We start from the raw sequence: 20,666 nt of genomic DNA on the forward strand, positions 1-20,666 counted from the left end.
ACTGCAAAGGCAACAGTTCTATTTGTCAACAGTTAGAATTTATTTCTGTCTCTCCTGATTTGAAGAGATATAATAAGGCTGTTGTCATTCGCTGATGCAGGATGGTGTGGTCCTCTGGTCTATTGTGCATGGGGGTCGCTATGGGTCGGAACTGACTGGACGGCACCTCACAATAACAACAACGCTATTAGTACAGTAGTCCCTGGGAGGCACACATGGCTATGCACTTTTCTACAAACTGAAAGTTTAGTAGTTCGAGGCCACTTAGACACACTCACGAGAAGGATCTGATGATCTATTTGAGAAAACTACGAAAAACATGGAGCTCAGTTTTACTCGTTTATTATTTTTTTTCTGCTCTTCCCAATTCGAAGATCATCATGGAGAGGATGTATCTAGAATAAGACCTCAAAGATCATATCCCCTGTCCCTTTTTATCTCTTAATTTTAAGTTTGGCTTCCTTTCCAAATGATATGATCATCTTTGTTCTGTTTCTTACTCCAAAAAGCTGTGTTTAATGGTCAGTATAAAATATTTTCACACTTTCAATAGCTTTATTTCACACTACACTTTACTTTTGCTATCTCGTCTTTCTCACCTTTCTTTAACAAAGAGATAGAATTAAATAAAGTATAGCAAATTACTAGTTTGTTAGATTACTTGCTTTTAATATCTTGGGTTCCTATTACATGCAATCCTGGCTATGCCTTAGTATCCTTCCCCCCTTTTTCCACTACATTATTATCTTTCAACTTAATGTCATACTAGAAAATTAACCTCTAATGTAAACCACTTTCATCTTTTTATTTTTGTTTACAAAAACTCATCCTAAGATTTAAGACCCAGGAAAAGCCCAAATCTAGAATTATGAATCTGGAATCATCTCTCCCTACTTAAAAATTTCCATTGCATCCATGATAGCGCTGATTATAATGTTAAATAGCTCATATTTGCAATTTCTTGAAGGCATCTTTATAACTTTTGTCTCCAAAATAGTCCAAAAATTATTAATTTAAAAGATATGCCACCATTCACTGTTTAATGAAGAAAAAGCAACGAAAATATAAATTCAGTGTGATATACCATAGTTCATTATACATCAAAGACATTTTACATCAAACTGGCTTGTACCCCTGAAGTGTACCTACTTTTTCATAAAGTCACCCAAGCTCTTCCTGAAGACATTTTTTTGCTTTTGCTTTTGTTTTTCTGCTCTATTGGTCAAGTCCTTCTTTGAGTATACCTTCAAGGCGAAGGATGAAGCACCATTGTATTCAAATGATGATTTAGCCAATCACCATTTTTAAAGTCCTTTTCATCTTAAGTATCCTACTTGACATCCCCCCCCCCCATCTCTTCATATGCATGTGAAAGTTGAACATTAAATAAGAAAGACTGAGGAAGAATGGATGCATTTGAGTCATGGGGCTGGGGAAAAGCGTTGGAAATACCATGGGACCGCCAAAAAAACAAATAAATCTGTCTTGGAGGAAGTACAACCAGAATGTTCCTTAGAGGCAAGGATGCCAAGACGTCATCTGACATATTCTGACCATGTTGTCAGGAGAGACCATTCATGGAGAAGGACATCATGCTTGATATAGAAGAACAGTGACAAGAAGGCCTGCAACAAGCTAGATTGACATGAAGGTTGCAATGACAGGCTCATCCACCAGAACCATTGTGAGGACAGTGTGTGTCGCTCTGTTGTACATAGGTTCGCTCTGCGTCAGAACCCACCAAGCAGCACCTATAGACCACTTGATATTTGAAAAACCCATGACTCTTCTCTGAATATTCACAACCATATGAATATTCTCAAATGATATAATTGTGTATTGGCATGGAGATGTAAGTAACTCAAGCAAGGTCATGAAAAGACAGAAGAGGGAATTATCTTCTTCTATGAAGACTGTCCCTGATCCTACCCGCTGGTAAAGCAGGTGAGTTTAAGTTGTATAACTGAATCATGCCTTACCTGATGCCAGAATGGATTGACGACCAGTGTGAAACAGGTTATCTTCTCCACTATGGTACAAAAGCACGTTTTTCAGATCGCCCATCACCAACTCAAATCCTAGCATTCCTTCTTCCTCACCAATGAAAAGGAAGAAGACTACCTAATTCTTAATTTTTCTCTGTGAACTATACGGAGCAATAGGTAAAATTCCTGGTGCAATGAGTGGCACCAAATGGTGATAATAAATATTAATTCCTTCTGTAACCTACTTGTGTTAGTCCAGGTAGACTAGAGAAACAAATTCATAGGCACTCATAAGAAAGAGCTTTATATAAAAGAGCAATTGTATATAGAGAAAACATCTCAGTCTAGACCAGGTCAAGTCCATAAGCACATATTAAGTCTGATATTAACCCATATGTCCGATACCATTCTATAAACTCCTTTGGGACTTACTTAACACTTGCAATGATGCTGAATGCAGGAAGATCACAGACCAGTAGTTGGAAAGTCTTGTGGATCCAGTGGTAGAGGCATCTCAGTGCTGGCATGGGTCTCTATATGGCTCCTTCAGCTCCAGGACTCTAGAGTAGCTCCATGTGTGTTATCAGCAAGCATGTCTCTCAGGGAGTGAGTGTGTGTCCCGCCTCCAGAGAGCTATTTATCTCCTTAGCATCTCCAAATGAGGTCATCAAGCTGCGACCTGATTGACAGGCTAAACTCTACCCCTTTGCTCTTAATTTTCAAATTGGCCACAGCTTATGTAACTAACACACTGCTCTATCCTTTGACCCTTACTATTCCCAATGTATGCGGTAGTTGTCCTATTTGAGGGTAGCCTATCCCTATTCACATGCCTTGTCGTGTTTCTTTTCAGTTTACCTATTACTCCTCACATTTGTAAGCAATTAACTAGTGTTACTCCCACTCTAAGTTATGGGAAAGGTCTTCAATGACCACATTTACAGGATAAAACAATCTGGCTCACTTGATAATGAATTAGAGGATTGATCTTTGTAGCACTCACCTGTGCCATTTGCTGTCTATTAAGATACAGATAACTGTATCTTTGATAGTGTAGTGGATTTGAAAATTTATAGCAACCCGCAGTCCAGTAAATTAGTATTTGCTATGTTTTTTATGCCCATGTTCTTTGTAATGCCCCCAAAATGGCTAGATAGAAGCATAGAAATAGGGTGTGAGGAGTCCAGTCAGTTTTAGCATCCCTCCAGGTTTAAATTGAATTATCTCAAAACAGGAAAAGGTATCTCACTACTGTCAGGAAAGAAGCGCCAGGAGCAGTGTGAGTCATTTGAACCAGAGATACCTGCACTGAGCATCCTCAATCCAAGAGACGAAGGGCCATGACATCAGAGAAGTGACAAAGGAGTGGTGAAAACAGACACTCAGCAGCAGCAGAACCACGGACACAGGATAAAGTGATGGGCTTTCTAATTTGGCAAATCAGTCGAATATCTTCAGGCAACACCATGCTTCAGGCCTTTTCTTCAGGGGAGCTGTTTCCCATGAAGGAACCCTGGCGGTGTAGTGGGTGTGTAGTGGACTGCTAACCCCGGGGCAGCAGTGTTCAAACAGCAGCCGCGCTGCAGGAGGAAGATGAGATCTCCCTGCTTCCATTATGAGTTATAGTCTCAGAAACACACAGGGGCAGTTCTCCTCTGTTCTACAAGGTCACTATGAGTCAGAATGGACTTGATGGGAGCGAGTTTGAGATGCTTGCTGCTCCAAGGAGCCAGAGAACCTGCTGGCTGAGGCTTTGGGCAGAGTTGAGGTGCCTTTAGGGAATTTCCTGGTAGGGTTAAATCTTTGTAAGACTTGCCACACCAGGGCAGAGGCCAAGGGCCAGAGAGAGAGGCATTCCCGTGGGCCTGAGAAAAGGTGCACCTGACCAGAATAACTGTATCCCGAACGTTTCTGATCCTGAATTATAACCTGTTAATTTCTTTACCCAGCCCTGTCATCATGAGTATGGTCTGTAAATTCCGTGTGGCCTTATAATGAATTGTCAAACCCCAGCAGAGAAGTTCCTTGGGAGGATTGGCTGGTGTCAAAATTGGTAAAGGAGTGTAGAGGATTGAGACATATGTGACTCCCGAGTCATCAGTTTTGTGCTTCTGTTGAGTTTGATATTACTTCTCCTTTGTGATGTAAGAGGAGATCATATATGGTCCCCATGTCCTTTTTTTCCTCTCACAATCCTACATGATTTGGGTGCATTTGTAACATCCACATCATTCATTTATTTCCTTACAGGGCATTTATTGGGCACCCATTATTTGCCAGGCTTCATGCGGGAACTTGATAATAAGAATGCGTATAACATAGGTAAGGTTTTTGTTTTCCAAAAACCGCCAATCTTTGCGAGTGGTGAGGAGGCCGGTGAGGATGGAGGAAGCAGACAGGTAGGTAAACCAGAGATTGTAACTGAGGATGCTTTGTGCTTTGTTGAATTATAGGCAAAGTTATAATAGATCAAAATGCATGCTTCACACATTTATAACACTAAATTCTTAGCTTTCATCTAAAACTATTATGACTAATAAAGGCAACTATGATGCTGAGAATATAAAATTCCTAAGTTTAATATCTGCAATCACAAAAGTTTATGTGAAATAGCATCACTAGTGCAGAAGGAAAAAAGGTCTCTCTCTTTTAGAAGACTAGCGAAAACTGGCCTCTCTCCTGTATCAGAACAATGCCAAGTTAAAAAACTGGGACACTGATAAAGAACTGGGGACATTCAGTAAATTTTCCTTTGCTAAATGAGCCAGACTTTAGAAAAAAAAATGAAGATTTTTTCCTTTAATGAAGCAAGCAAGTCATCTCAACAGATGCACAAACCAAAGATGCAATGATAATATTTGGAGATTACTTACCTTCTAAAGTTATTGATTAATCCTTTTTTGGTATGTAAAGGCAATTTCCACTTTTCCCGTCTTTGTGCTGTTGGCTTTGACTTATTCGTCTTCACAGTAAGAGTAGTTGTTTGCTGGTTGTAATGAAGGTAATTGTCTGGAAATACCTGCAGGAAAGTGGTCTAAATAAGACCCCTTCAAAGGACATTCATCCTATGTACTCCCCGAACGAAGACATTTTAAGTTAGAAAACTGTCACTAGCTTTGATTTGGGAATCACAACTAGAGAATTGCCAGAGCTTTGGAAATGCAGCCAAGAAATTTATTCCACCTCAAGGATGATGAAGAAAACACCTAAAAAGGTTAAGTAATTAGTCAGGGCTAAGCCAATATGTGGCTGGGAGGGTGACACACTTGTAAATAAAGGCTGGCTGAACACAAGGACGTGTACTGGGAACAGGATAAAGCCCAAAGGGAGAAGTGGAAACAGACAGACCGGTCCCAGCAAAAGAGCTCTGATAACAGGGTCTACACAGCACGCCTCCCCCTTCCCGTTGTGATCTTCAGTCTTCATCAGGCCTCTAGATTATAATTGATTTTTGCTCAGAGCACTTAATATGACACGGTTTCAATGAAGACTCTGAAGCCAGTCAAAGAGTGACAAGGGGATCTTGTTAAAAATACTCATTTACTTGTTAACAGAGTTTTTTTTTCCTTTTTTCCTATGCACTTTTTTTCATGCTTCCCTCTAGGATTCGTTTTCATTTATTTCCCCCTGATGTACCATATCTTTTGTGACAGACTTCTCATTCATGTTACCCAGACACAGAAAGAGCCTGGGGTAGCCTGACTTCGGTGCTTTTAAGATAGGCTCTATTCCCCAGTTTCGAGCAGAAGTCAAAGGAAAAGATAATATATGAGGATGGGAGACCTGAAGCTTGACAGAGGATCCCCTCCTTCCAGAGAGAGCGAGAGTGAAAGCAAATGAGTGAGGGAAAGAGAGAGAGAGAGAGAGAAAGAGAGAGAGAGAGAGAGAGAGAGAGAGAGAGAGAGAGAGAGAGAGAGAGAGAGAGAGAGAGCGACTATCTTCCTCATTAGGGATAAAAGTTCAGAAGCCCCTGGCTGACATCAGATCCTGAACCCTCCCCCCTCCCCTTTCAGTCGTCAGGGAACCCTCAATCCTATAATGGGTGAATACTTATACCTAAGAGTAACCGATTTTTCTGGTCAGCTATTCATTTCAACATGATACCCAGCATGCTTTCCTCTAATCAAATGTCCCAAATCAACCATAAGGCTGCATTAATAGTAGAGCTCATGAAAAGTGGATAACCTACAATATTCTAAGACTTTACTTACACTATCTCATTTAAACCCCACAGCAACAATATACTTAAACATTCATTGTAAAACTGTTTACAATAGAGGTTGGTCAACATTTTGGGAAAGCCAGACAAAACGTTTTTAATCATCGAGCCTACATATGAATGAAGTAAGTGTTGGAGACAAGGAAAGAGTTAGATAGCAGGCAACTATAACCTCTTGTCCCCATGCAACTGCCTCAAAGCTGCAGAATCAGCTCCTCATAATGAATTATAAGCCGTCTGCTATCCAGCCAATGCAAAAGGGCTTTAAAAGTTTGTGAGAAAACTCCATTATCTGTTGATCCCACTTTCTCATAAATTTTTTAAAGCTTCTTCGTATCTACAGATTAAGCTCCACAGATTACTGAAATATTGTGAGACTCTTCAACATGTACAAACTGCCCTACCCACTTGGCTTCCCCATCTTGAGGGGTCAGCTGGCTGATTGATTTCTGAGCTCCCTGGGCATGGTTAGCAGCTATCCCAGGGAATCCCAGCAGGCTGACTGGCCCCCTTGCTCCTTTGGCGACCTGTGGGAACTACAGCCTTCACAGGACTCAGGTAGGAGAGTCAAGGAGAGCTGATGTTGACATCACAAGGGGGAAGGAGTATCAAACTCAGCATCAACCGTCTCACTGATCCTGATGCCAGCCCTTCCTCTCATGTTCTCTCAGCCTCTCAGGTGCATTCAGTGTCTCCTTGCAAGGACCACACGGAATTCCCAACCCATTCTCATTGTTATGAGGTTTATTAGGGAAGTCAAACGGGTTACAATTCAGAATCAGACATGCTCAGCACACACTTCTGCAAAGCAGGAAAGCCTCTTTTATTTTTTTTTTAAATCACTACTGAGAAGTGTTCAAAGGGCATTCTGTTCTGCCATGAACCTCAACTTAAAGATGCTCAATTCCATTTCTGGGGTTAGCAAGTCTGGTTCCTCACCTAAGTGCCTGGAGGCACTCCACTTCACAAGCAAGACTCCTGTCGGAAGCCATGCAAATTGTCTTGCTCGGTGGATCAGGTAACCATCTGCTTGGTTCTGGCTCTGGCTCTTGGTTATGCTGCTGTTGCTCCTTTGTTGCCCCTCACCCACTTTTCACAGCCTTGTGCATCCTGGATCAAGAACGTTTGAGGTGCAGGCAACGCAGGCTCAGAAGGATGCATTCCACTGCTGGCTCTTCTCTTTTGATGGTAGTGAATTTCCCCTCTTCCTATTTCTAACATGGCTCATTGTACATCCAGCAGGTTGACAAGCCAGACCAACTCCCCACTAGACTTACACATATTTACAACCACAGTTACCCAGTAAACAATCACTCAAAACAGAACTATTTAGTCCCAGCAGCATCTCTTCCCCACTGTCTCCTAAAATAGCCATATTGTGGGTTGACTTTGAGTTGATTCTTGCTCGCCGCAGCCCCACAAACGCAGAGTAGAAAACTTCTCCTAGGGTTCTCAATGCTTTGACCTTTTGGAAGCATTTCTCCAGGAATCTCTCAGCTAGTAGTGGAACACAACTGTTTGTGCAACCCACCAAACTCACCAAACGACACCCCCTGCCATTGAATTGATTCTGACTCATCGCAACCCTATAGGACAGGGTAGAACTGCCCTTGTGAGTTTCTGAGACTCTTACGTTTATAAGAAGAGAAAGTCTGGTCTTTCTCTTGTGTCATGGCTCTTGGTCTAGAATTGCTGACCTTGCAGTTCGTAGCCTAAGGCAACCACTACACCACAAGGGCTCCTTGAGGCACCCAAGAACATCACAAGTGAAATTAGATGAACGTGTCAGAAACTCTGCTAGTGCGTGCTTAACATTCTTCATGTGTGCTTCCAGTGAAGAAGTAAAAGTAGCCAACGCTTTGGGAATATGTAATGCTTTGGGATCCATATCTATCACTGGCTTAAGCAGCGGGAGAATCCTGGGTTAAAATGTTAAGCTTAGTAAAATATAGTTTTGTAAATCCTGCAAAGTCTGATTACCCATTAATTGAAGCTTAGCTTCATATTTGCTCTATCATTTGGTGGGAGGATCTGGGCAGTGAGGTATTTATTCTGGGAGAATGAGACATGACAAGAGGTGAAGATATTAGTACAAACCTCCCAAATTCTTGGTAGTTAATCTATAAAATAAACTTAGAACCATTTATGAATTCTTTGACTCTGAAATTAGATGGTGGCTTTCTGCCATGTTTGAGCTTGCCTTATAAGGCACTTGACAATGTGTTGAAAAGAAGTTTGCTGAGTTATTTGTGTTCTTAACCCCCCATACACACACACACACACACACACACACACACACACACACCAGCAAGCAAGTTCTTGAGGGTAGAGATAGACTTGGAACTAAGTATCCATCACATGGCTGTGAATCTGTAGCATCGTCTTTAAGAAATCTGTGTTTTGAGCTCCAGGCAATCAAGTCGAAAGCAATGTCCTCAGAAACTATGATTAGGTAAATTGGTTGTTAATTGAAATTATTTCCATCTGGCCATAACCTTAAAATCATTTATCGAATGGAACATCCATTTTCCCCCCTGTATTTTAAAATAGACTTTTTTTGAAATTATGCCATGAAGTACAACCTCATTCCTCCTGAGGGTTAAATAGCCTTGGTCTTTTACCTTCAAAGACCTCATTGAAAAGTCCTAGTGCCCATCATAAAGAGTCTTGTGAGCGCAGTCCTCAAAAATGTACAGATGTCAATATTGAAACCCACAGTGGAGCACTGCAATCTTCAATGTAATAAAATGCGACCAAAAAGTCATGTGAATGGAAGAATATTGCTGTCGCATGCTGAAACGCATCGTTTACAGAACTGGAACTAAGTGCTGAATGGGAAGTCCACAATCCGAACGGCAGCGGCGAAGGGGAAGCAGCTCGCATGAAAAATGTAAACAGTCCCTCTCCTATGGCTGCGTCTACTAAAATATGCTAATTTCATCCCTCGGATTCGCCGAGTTTGCTTACTATTTACCCAAGGCCAAATCACGGAGAAGTTTATATCTTGGTAGACATTTTCATGGACTTTAAGAATAATTCAAGGTCTTGATCTCCCTCCCTCTAAAAAGAATTGAGAAAAAGCTAAAGCAAGACTAATTAGTAGCCATTGTCAGGGTCCCAGGATCATCTGAGTGCTATAAAAATGAGACAAGACATCAATACTATTTTTATGAAGTGCAACTGGAACATCAAAAGGTAGCAATGAATCCTCTGTTGCACATGGAAAAGTTATTCATGCCTGAAAGCATATGAAGTAGGCCCCCGGCTTCAGGATTTCTGAGATTTTCCATTCTATTAAAAAAAAAGAAAAACAGCACATCCTCAGGCAGTTGTGGTGTCGTCTCAGTTCCTTAAAAGCAGGTTTGCAGTGACATCATGCCACTGGTCTGAGCTACAGCCCCATGAAATGCTTTATTTTTTATTTTTGAGGGCTGGGCTGGCAAGGCTCATTTTTATGGAGTGAGTGCTCAGTAGACCTGCCGAGACCACGACATACAGAGAAGAGGGGGTCGTTTGTTTCTGGGCCTCTTTCTCCTTGGAAAGAGTGCTGATGATCGCTCCATTCTGGGTCTGGAGCCGCTCCTCCCTAGCAGCTGGCACCGCCTCCTCCTCGTCCTCCCCCAGGTCACCCTCTCGTCCTCCCCCAGGTCACCTCCCCAGACTCTCCTAGGTCACCTCATCCTCCTCCAGGGCACCTTCTCGTCCTTCCCCAGGTCATCTCTGCGTCCTCCCCAAGGCCACCTTCTCATCCTCCCTAGGTCACCTCCCCGTCCTCCCCCAGGTCACCTCCTCATCTTCCCCCAGGTCACCTCCCAGTCATCCTCCAGGTCACCTCCTCATCCTCCCCCAGTCACCTCCCCATCCTCCACGTTTCCTTCCCGGGGGGGCCAGAGAGCCTCGAGCATCAGCAGTGCCCTTTCGCTCACCTGTGCCCACCTGCCTGCCCTTCGTGGGACGCAGGTGCTTTTCCGTATCGGCCTGGGCAAGAAGGGACGGTCACAGGCTTGCGGGAGATAAGGCCATCTTTGATCAGTGTCGGGATGTGCAGACGGGAGGTGGCATCAGTCATTTCATGGGTCTCCTTGGGGTCCCACCTCATTGTCTTCTTGCCCCAGCTCAGGACGCTGGAGGCGACCTCTTCTGAGCCCACTCGCGGCTGAAGCCGCAGCGTCCGAAGGCCCTAACTCCTCCTTGCATTGCTGTGCCCATGGGGAGACCCAAGGCTCTCTTAAAAGGTGAATAAAGGAAGTGTTCTCAGGTTTCAACAAAATCCACTCGTTGGAAATCGTTACTAATGCTCCTTGAAAAGAGGCCGGCTTCTCCCGAGCAGCCAGTCGGTTTCCAGCACCTGGCCGTGGCAGTCTGCTTCAATGGCGCTGGCCTTTTTCTCCATCCACGTCGCCTGCTGGGTCGCTCGCAGCCAAACCCCACCCGCCGCACCGCTTTTTGAAGAAAACGAACCTCATCCCTGCTGCCTTCTTTCTCTCGCCACTTAACAAACAGTGGGCATGCACCATGGACTACATACTCTTTTCCTTTCCTCTTGCCAATTTTTTCATTTTATATAAAAAAAAATTTTTTTGGGGGGGGGAGGATTTTATGGACTTTTCAAAGCTCTCAAAAATAGAATACCAGACTCTTATTTTTTTCAAGGGTACAGATTGCAGCCATAAGACCACGCTTCTCCAAGCTAGAGAATTAACTAGCCGCAATTCCTGGCAAGAAAGATGGTTTTCTATAAATTCCAATCACATCATATGGTTTGGTGCAAAATGAACTATCTATACGCATGAAACTAATTGCTTAATAGCCCTAGTAACATATGCTTTCTGGAAAAAATGTACACACACACATATACAACAAATGTATTGGTTGAGTCCTTCGCTTAAACGTCTCTGGAGCCTTAGCAGAAGGTTGTAAGCAAACCAAGAAGCTCGCCTCCCAAATTATTCATTTATTCTCCCCTCTCAGCGAGTGCAAGGCAGTGCTATTTGTCTCAGAATGCTAGTTGGCTACTCTTTTATTTAAAAGCAATTTCCTCAGGTGAAAAAAAAGAGAGAAATACGTTGTTCTTCCTAAAGAACAATGGTGCATTTTTCTAAATGTTGAAAACAAGAACATCATGGGATCGGAAGTCTTCATTAAAAAAAAAAAATCAACTTGGGAGGAGTTGCCTGCTCAAAATTATTTTTAGATATTGAATATAGGTAGTTCCTTCCTGTAACTACAGAAAAGAAAGTGGTTGTAAAAATATAAATGCACTCTTCTAAGCAATAATATTCCCAGTACCTTTAAGTAAAGAAATCTAAAAAAAATAATTTCTTAATTTTCTTGTCCGTTGACAAAGTATCAATTAATGTTCTTGTTTGAAAAATCCCATGTAGGAAGCTCAATCAGAAATCAAGATTCAACCTCTGTTTTAGAATAAGCATTTTCTTCACAGCCGCACAAGGGAAATGTCATGCAACTGGTGTCACGGAGACCAGAACTGTGTCTTGATCAATTCTAGATCCTAAATATCTGCTTGAGAATTAATAAGAACTTAGTAAATAGTCTTGTGTTTAGAGAAATAAATGGATGGCATGATCGTAGACTGTTATAGGCAGAAGGCACATAAGAGATCATTCTTGTGAAACTAAAGCCTTAATGGTCTAACCTGCCATTCATTTTATCTTCTGGCTGAGAGAAAAGCAGTAAGAAGTAAAGTCAAATGTCTTGACTCCTAGACCAGTACTTTCTCATGTCACTACTATCTTATTCTATATATCAAGCATGACACATTAGCAAGCTTTTATTGGGAGAGTCCTGGTGTCATGTAAAAAGAATGAGGTCATTCATTTGGGGGAATTGCAACCTCTCCAAGAAGAACAGGAAATGCTTCCTGGAGAAGACAAGGTGAGAGCAGAGTCTGTAGTGGAAGAAAGAGGAAAAAATGCCTCTCTCCACACGAGGGTACCTGGACTTGGTGGCGAAGACACTTTGTGACCTCCGTGCAGTTTAGGCTCCAGGGAGCTGTTTTCACGAAGAATGGTTCCCCGAGAATTGACTGTTGAACTTTTCCGGGGAAAGGTGCGAAATGAATTGCTTCTCTTCTCCCCTGGAGCAAGTTGGTGTAGCTATGCCAAAAGAAATACACGGAATCCCAAGAAGACAAAGGAACAGTTATTATGAAACTTCTAAAATGTCAAGGGCAGGACGGCTTTCCTTGGAAAGTCTACCAATTAGAGAAGAGTAGAAGGATGGAGAAAGAAAAGTTTGTCCATGTGTGTAATGGAAGACCAAACAATGCTAACCCGTCGAGAACCTCATGGCGTGGGTAGACCTAGAGTGAAGTTAGCCATTCACAAAAGGAGGAATAGTATATGAGACCACCGGTAGGAGGGGAACAAACAACAGGAGGGCTTCCACACCGAAGGGAACAGATTTTGAGGATTGCCAAGATGGGACGGTAAGGGAGGAAAAGATTAAAAGATGGACTAGACCGATAATTACTGGTGATGGGTGTTAACTTTGGTCAAATGGACAATAGTTGTCCACAAGAGGGAGAAGGGAAATGAAAGATCAGAATAAAGGATCGGATGAAGGGTACCAGCAGCTTGATTAATAGTGTAAACGGTTGAATACAAAGCTGATGATCTGAAATGGAAAACCCCACCTAACTTCCATATATATATGCAAAAGTACAGTGATGTTACCACGAGTCAGTATGGATTTAATAGCAAGTCTGATTTCTTTTAATGGTAATGGAAGACCAAGAGGGGACATTTTATATCTAACTTCCATGTTTACCAGATGGAAGTCTTTCTCCTTTTAAATAATTCTTACAACAAGCAACATTCCTTTGTTTTTCAACGTAATAGCTGGATTTATTGGGACATTCAAAATATGTTTCCATGCCCAAATGTGCCCACCGTAAATACATTTCCAGTTAGGGTAGAAACCAACAATGGTATTAGAAAGTATTACTTCAACTTGTTCCATAGATTCAATTTATCAGATACTTCTGAGACAATGTGATCTGGCCATGCACAATTACTAGATATGTTTTAGCTCTAAAAGAGTTTTTGAATGTCGTCTAAACCTGGTGAACTTTATTGACATTTGCCTTCTTTTATAAAGGATCTTTCTGCGTAGATGGCATGATGCCATTCAAAATAGTAGAGTAGGGTTTGCAGCAGCTGATCATTCAGTGTTAGGCCAGTTCTCACTTATGACTGATCCAGTTTAGCAAAGACGATTACTGTTTAAACATAAGAAGGGAAAATCACAAGCTATCAGCACAAAGTAATCATGTATTCCCTCTTGGCTTTAGCAAAGTCTATGTCCTGATAGGGAAAGTGGTGCTAATATACCTGAGCACTTTACCCAGAAAGATGGAAAATCACTTATGGTGCTCAAATAAAAACACTGCTTCAGGGAAAAAAGTCGTCTGGAAAAATCTGTTGTGGGTACAGAGCTCTGCTGAGTAATTCTCTCCCCTGTCTGTGGGCAAATAAAAGACTCATTTCAGTCCCCTCTCCTTTCCAGTATAACAATGGAAAGAAAATGCTAAGGGATTTTTAAAAATATTCAAATCTTTGATTTTCTGTTTCAAATGTTTAATTATTTTATTCAGATGCCTTTTTATTTTCTAAAACCCATTTGAACAATTTGAGTTCTTTAGTGCCAAAGATTTCATTAGATTCACAAATTGGACAACAGAACATCATTAAATAAGGCGGGGTAATCTTTTTCAATCCCACTGTGGAGTAATATATTAAAAAATAGCAAATTATTTCTAAGCACTTCTAGGGTGCCACTATTCTCCATTTGACCCATGTTAAATATTCTCATTACAATTACTTCAAATGAATACAAAATCTCAATTTAATCCCAACCCTAGGGAAATGAAACATATCAGCTTTGAGATGAAAGGCCCGATGCTACTTAGGTATTTGAATGCACTGCATGTTCTTAACAGGGATCATAAATGAACTGTGGTTTAGTAACTAAAATCATCACACATTCCAACACTATCTAGCTACCAAATAAATGTCACAAACCCAATAATACAGAGGAAATAAACAGAAATATGAATATTTTAGCTACTGAATTTATGATGGAATCCCACATGGTTCATGTAGACATTTTTCAAAACTCATAGCTTCCCCCATGTAACCTGATTATATTAATTAATCAGTAGGATATCATTGACAATGAAATCTAGGGCTTAGCTTTTTGATAGTTCAGCAGTACAATTTAATGTTAATGTCAGCCATCACTCTGTACCTTTAAAATCCTATTTTGCATTACTTGTCAGATTCTTACATAGTCTTTTGGAGGCAATCTTACTTTATGCTTTTTTTTTTCATTTTCTTTTAAAGGAGGTCTGATTTCAATTAACATTTCCTTGACAAGGTGTAACAACATTGCACATCTAAATTTTTATTTATTTTCCCTTTCATTGTTGGCAATCCCCTAAGCTTGAAAACATATTTTCTTCTCTCTGATTTTACATTTGGCAAACATCAATCTTTCCTGTACTTAAATGCGCCATAGTTGACAGGCTGCTTTTGTTCAAGAATTCCAGCTTATATGCTGCCTGAGAATGTCAACTTCTCTTTCTTGATTCACCAGACGGGATCAACTGCCATCCTCTGGCCTTCGAAAATTAGCTAGGTGGCTTGAAAAAGAACATCTTTGTTGTTGTTTTTTTTCCTGATAAATTTGATTTGCTCAAAGTCCACATGACTACATTTAAATATTTATATTAAGCCCCTGTACATGATATTTCTATTTGAGACCATTCTATTTTTGAAGGTTACTTTGATAAATATTTCAGTGCTCTTGGAGTCCCGCAAAGAAAAGTTGCTTCCACATATACCTTTCTTACCAATACAAATTAAAACCTGAGATTTAATCATGAAACTGTAGCACTCGCTTTTGTGGTTGCTTGCTGGGAAGGGCTTCTACTTAAAAACTCTAGATAAGTTTCATGAGAAAAACCCGTAGTAATATAAAATTTAATAAAATGCTTATTCCTTGTAACGTAATCAAACAGCTCCATTTTAGAGATGGATTATTTACCCCTGTCTATTAATAGAAGGACAGACAAATTTTCTCCATAGACACAAAATTTAAAATAAAAAGAGAGAAATGTGCTTTCTTCAAATGACAATCATCACACAGCAGTGGTATCAAACAGGGAGTTTTTCTGTTTGGTGACCCAACATGGTAGTTCATATGTACTTCTGGGCTCTCAATGTGTGAGCTTATCAAGTCAAGAAGAGTGGAGGGAGATCCAGAAATACAGAAAATGAACATATTAAGATTGAGGAAGGTTAAAAGTTGCAAAAGAGGCACAAATTCAAGGTGAAAACTATGCCCCATCTTATCGACAAGCTCTTATAGATGTGATTCCGTAAATAAAGGAAAGGCTTTGGTGACAACAAAATGCATAGGTCTCTTAGATCACTTAGACTTTGACTTTATCTTTGATTTTGTTAAAGAAATGATAAATGCATATGGAATGTTTTGTATTCCGTATAATTTCAATTAGTTCCAGCTTTTACTAGCTTGTTATTGGTCCTGTATCAGAAAACTGATCCATGCCTTTTTAATTGCACTTCAGAAATCTTCCCAGAGTAATGGCTATATCTGGAGTTACTCAGATTTATTTGGACCATTCTATTTGCAAGGCTAGTAGGAATGCAATTACAATCATAGCTGTACGTCACACATTAGAGGGTATTGTAAACGTGATGTCTCCGAATAGTTCTATTCACACGGTCCACTGAGCACTCTAATTTTGCATGAATAAAGCTTGGTCAGCTTGCTCTTGCAACATAATTACGGATTTTTAAAATAAAAATCTTTAAAAAGTACAATCTTACCAAAATGTAGTATAAGGTACTATTGATTAGTGGGACTCACCTGGCCATTTGGAAAGGGTATGACTAAGTGACTATTTCCAATTGTCCTTGGAAGGGTCCACTACTTTACCTTGTAGATCCCTCACTCCATCAACAAGCACAGAGCTCATTAGGTGCAAACCTGCGTGGGGCTATCAGGAAAGCTGATGGTCTATTTAAAGGTGAAAACCTCTTGTTTTATGTGTTTCTCATTGATTCACAGTAACAAATTCACAACTTGAAACAACCAAACATAACCACATTGTTGAACGTGTTCCTGTTTTTAGTTTCGGAAACATTGTGGTTACCTTTCAGCTACTACATTACTTCTTTCTAAGTAAAATAGCAAACAGCATGCAGGTTCTGCCAGAGCTGTCCAGCATTGCTTAAAGGAACAAGAACTCGCTGCTACCTAGGACCCGGCAGAATTGCTCTGGTAGGTTTCTCAGGCTGTGTGCTCTTGATGGGAACTGAAAGTCTAGTCTTTCTCCCGAGTGACTGGTGGGTATAAACCACTGACTTTTTGGTTTCTATGCCCCCTGGGCTTCTAAGGACTTCCCAAGTGAAGGTCAATAGCATGTTAGCAATAAAAAAAATAGCAGTAGAGCTTTTGAAATGATTCAGTCTATCATTTAAAGATTTTGTAGTTGTAAAAGTAAGGCATGACTATGTGCTTCGTTAAACAATTAGACAGTATGAAAGTAAATACTGTAAAGAATGAAGTCCTCATTCACACTGGACTTCATTTATTTTGGTCAATGGTAACAGTTTTAGAACCAAGCAAAACATTTGGTAGGGGAGTGCATTCATGATTCCTTGAATGATCCCTTTTAAAACTGAAAAAGTAAAATAGAATTAAACCCTAAATCACATTATTATGCACTTTTGTGCAATTATGCATCAAAATGACCTTAGGAAAGATCTTGAGGGTAGAATCTTCAACAATGGGCAAATGTAAAGATGATCTGTTCTTTCGCTAATTCTCATGAGATACAGGTGATATTGGTGGAGAACTGCCGGGATCCCGTCTTTTAACTTTCATTGCTTGCTCCAAATATTGTTTTCAGCTTAAAATCCGTAAGATCAAAGGGATAACTTGATACGAAATCAGATAAATAAACACAAAGTCTTAGAAATAGAAATACCCATTATGTAAAACACAACAATAGTAAATTATTCATGACAAAGCAAGGCATGCTAAAACCTACACATTGGTATGATTAAATGGACTCATAGTGATTGAATAAGTTACTTAATTTGCCAGTGACTGTCGAAACTAAAATATTAAAATTCAGAAGTCAAAGTCCCTGCGATACCATTATACAATAAATATTTGGAATCTTTCCATCTATCAATAATGCCATCTGTCCTCTCCAATACAAATTGACTACTACCCATATGGCTCCTTTCCCCATTGATTACGCTGATGAATGAGGTAGCAAAACCACTCATAAAACCATCACTTTCTATGACGCTGTCATTAAAAAAGATACAGAGAAAGGAAAAACACAAGATGATACTTAATTTGAAACTGTCAAGTTGATTTAGTCAGGTTTTAACAACCAACATTATGATTCTACAAAGTATCAGCAAGTTGAATAATATTGTGTCAGCCCGGTACCTTCAAAGAAAACGGAATAATGATAATAATAAAAATCTGGAAAGAGAATAATAGCATATTATATGTTTTGATGCCTAATTATGCCAATAAAGATATAGTCAAATATGTTTAGACATGGGGAATTATCACATTTTAATTCATATGTGAATATTATGTTTTTGCATGCCATATAACCGCATGCACGTTTTCATGTGCCCTATACCAATAACTTTCCCATGTTGCTTACATCAATTTCCACCTATTTTTCTTTTGTCCAAGGAATGTAACAATAAGGTTCATCTTGGTACCTGCTGATTCAAAAATTTGGTTCCTGGCAGCCGAGCCTTATCAGCATACCCCTAAAGTTTCTCAAATAGCCCCTCTCTGGGCAGAACGCCTTCCCTGCTCTGCAAACTGCAGGGAGAAAGCATTTTTCATCCTGGAAACAGCCCTTGGCAACATAGCTGGCTCCTGCCTGGAGGTGCACAGTCTACACACATGGGTCAGGAAGGCCGCTCATGCAGGCGAGTCCAGTGCTACACATGTGCATCCTGCTTCCTCAGTCTGCTGGCTGCACGCAAGGTCCTTTGTGTATCTGGCTGGTGTGGATGCTAAGGAGTGGTCTGAGGGATTCAGCCACGCCAGGGCTGTGGTTTTCTCACTAGGACGAGATAGCTTCCATTGTTTATTTTCCAATTACCAGGTCACTATCAAAACCCAGGACTTCGTGACCAAAGCTTCTTGAGCGAGGCTTATAACTTTATTATACAGATATGATCAAAAGAAACATTTTAGTATGATCAAAGGTGAGTGAACCAGAGCTTCTAACTGGTTGAAAATAAGGACATTGCCATCGCCAACAAGGGCTATTATAAACAAGGGCCAGGTATGCATTGCAAAGCACCAACCCACTGCCCGTGGTTATTTTGACCCCAGTAGGAGACAAACCCCTATGACCCACTCCCAGACAGTGGCCCAACAGGAAAGGGTAGAACTGCCCAGATGGTCACAGACCACACTGCTTTGAATATGCGTAGCTCTCCTAAGTCCTGCCTGTGTCTGCATCTCCTGACCATGTTCCTAAAATGTTCAAAGGATGGACTACAGCAGGACTCTTGGAGAACAGCAGTGTCGACTGGACTCTGAAGAGAAGCATACGAAGCAGTGAGTGAGTGACTGCCACCGCTGGACAGGGCAGAGCTGTGTGTTTGCAACTTGGATTAAAATACAGAGTTCATTACCATGCAGCCTGTATACCGCCATGGTCGATGATGGCGATTATGATGCCATTTTGAACCATTTGAAGCCCTGCTGTCAATGAGGCTGAAGCTGTCTTCTGGAAATATTAAGAGATGTGTGTGGTGTAGGCAATGGGTGGTAAGCATGATTGTAACACAAATTCATCATTTTAGCTAATTGTGTGTGTATTATTTTCATGGTATGCTATTTGCAAAAATACAGTAAATTAAAAACACTTTTACTTTAAAGAAACTCACTGAACTTCTGATAGCATGCTATTTTTTAAAGTAACACTAAAGTCATTCTTACAATATTGGCTATAAATTTCAAGTGAGCAAAATGGTTCCCCCCCATCCAATTTTCTTCTTACGTCTGTACTCTTACAATGTCAAAATTACATAGGTTTAGGGTTACAAAGCACTATAAACCCCAGGCATGATATCTTGATATCAAGTTGATCCAGATTCCCAGTGACCCTCTAGGACAGAGTAGAAATGCCTCATTGGGTTTCCCAGACTGTAAAACTTCATGGAAGACACTGCCACATCTTGTGCTGCAGAATGACTGCTGGGTTCAAAATGCGGATCTTTTTGAGCGCATTGACAACTACACACCGTAAACAAAACAAAACCAATAAACTCACTGCCATTGAGTCACTTCTGACTCATGGTGACCCTATAGCACAGATCAGAACTGCCCTTTGAGTTTCGAGACTGTAACTTTTAAAAATATTTATTTATTTATTTTGAATCATTTTATTAGGGGCACATGCAACTCTATCACAATCCATACATATATCCATTGTGTAAAGCACATCTGTACATTCATTGACCTCATCATTCTCAAAACATTTGCTCTCCACCTAAGCCCCTGCCATCAGCTCCTCATTTTCCCCTCCCTCCCTCCTCGCTGCCCCCTCCCTCATGAACCTTTGATAATTTATAAATTATTATTTTGTCATATCTTACACTGTCCGATGTCTCTCTTTGCTCACTTTTTTGTTGTCCACCCCCCAGGGAGGAGGTCACATGTAGATCCTTGTAATCGGTGCCCCCTTTCCATCCCACCCTTCTTCCACCCTCCGGTATCGCCACTCTCACCACTGGTCCTGGATCATCTGCCCTGGATTCCCTGTGTTTTCAGTTCCTATCTGTCCCAGTGTACATCCTTTGGTCTAGGTAGATTTGTAAGGTAGAGTTGGGATCATGATAGTGGAAGGGGAGGAAGCATTTAGGAACTAGAGGAAAGTTGTATGTTTCATGGTTGCTACAGTACACCCTGACTGGCTCATCCCCTCCCCGCGACCCTTCAGTAAGGGGGTGTCCAGTTGCCTACCGATGGGCTTTGGGTCTCCACTCCACACTCCCCCTCATTCACAATGATATGATTTTTTTGTTCTTTGATGCCTGATACCTGATCACACCTTGTGATCACACAGACTGCTGTGCTTCTTCCATGTGGGCTTTGTTGCTTCTGAGTTAGATGGCTGCTTGATTGAGACTGTAACTCTGACGGGAATAGAAAGCCTCATCTTTCTCCCACAGAGCAGCTGGTGGGTTTGAACTGCAGACCTGTGGTTAGCACCCCAATAAGTAAACCACTATGCTCCAAATTACTATAAATGATACCTCAACTTGCATTAACTAGGCAGGAAACTCATACAAGTAACTGGATTGGTCAAGTGTTCTAGTTGATGTGGTAATTGCATTACATTTAGTTATAAGGTGATTTTT

At 40.8% G+C, this 20,666-nt stretch overlaps 1 pseudogene; it reads right to left on the bottom strand.

Moving 5' to 3' along the window:
* LOC142426713 (AP-5 complex subunit sigma-1 pseudogene) overlaps positions 1-10,303 on the bottom strand; it is a 103,098-nt pseudogene extending 92,795 nt beyond the window's left edge.
* Positions 10,304-20,666: the final 10,363 nt, after the last annotated feature.

This window comes from Tenrec ecaudatus, chromosome 14, assembly GCF_050624435.1.
Source record: "Tenrec ecaudatus isolate mTenEca1 chromosome 14, mTenEca1.hap1, whole genome shotgun sequence".
NCBI lineage: Eukaryota > Metazoa > Chordata > Mammalia > Afrosoricida > Tenrecidae > Tenrec > Tenrec ecaudatus.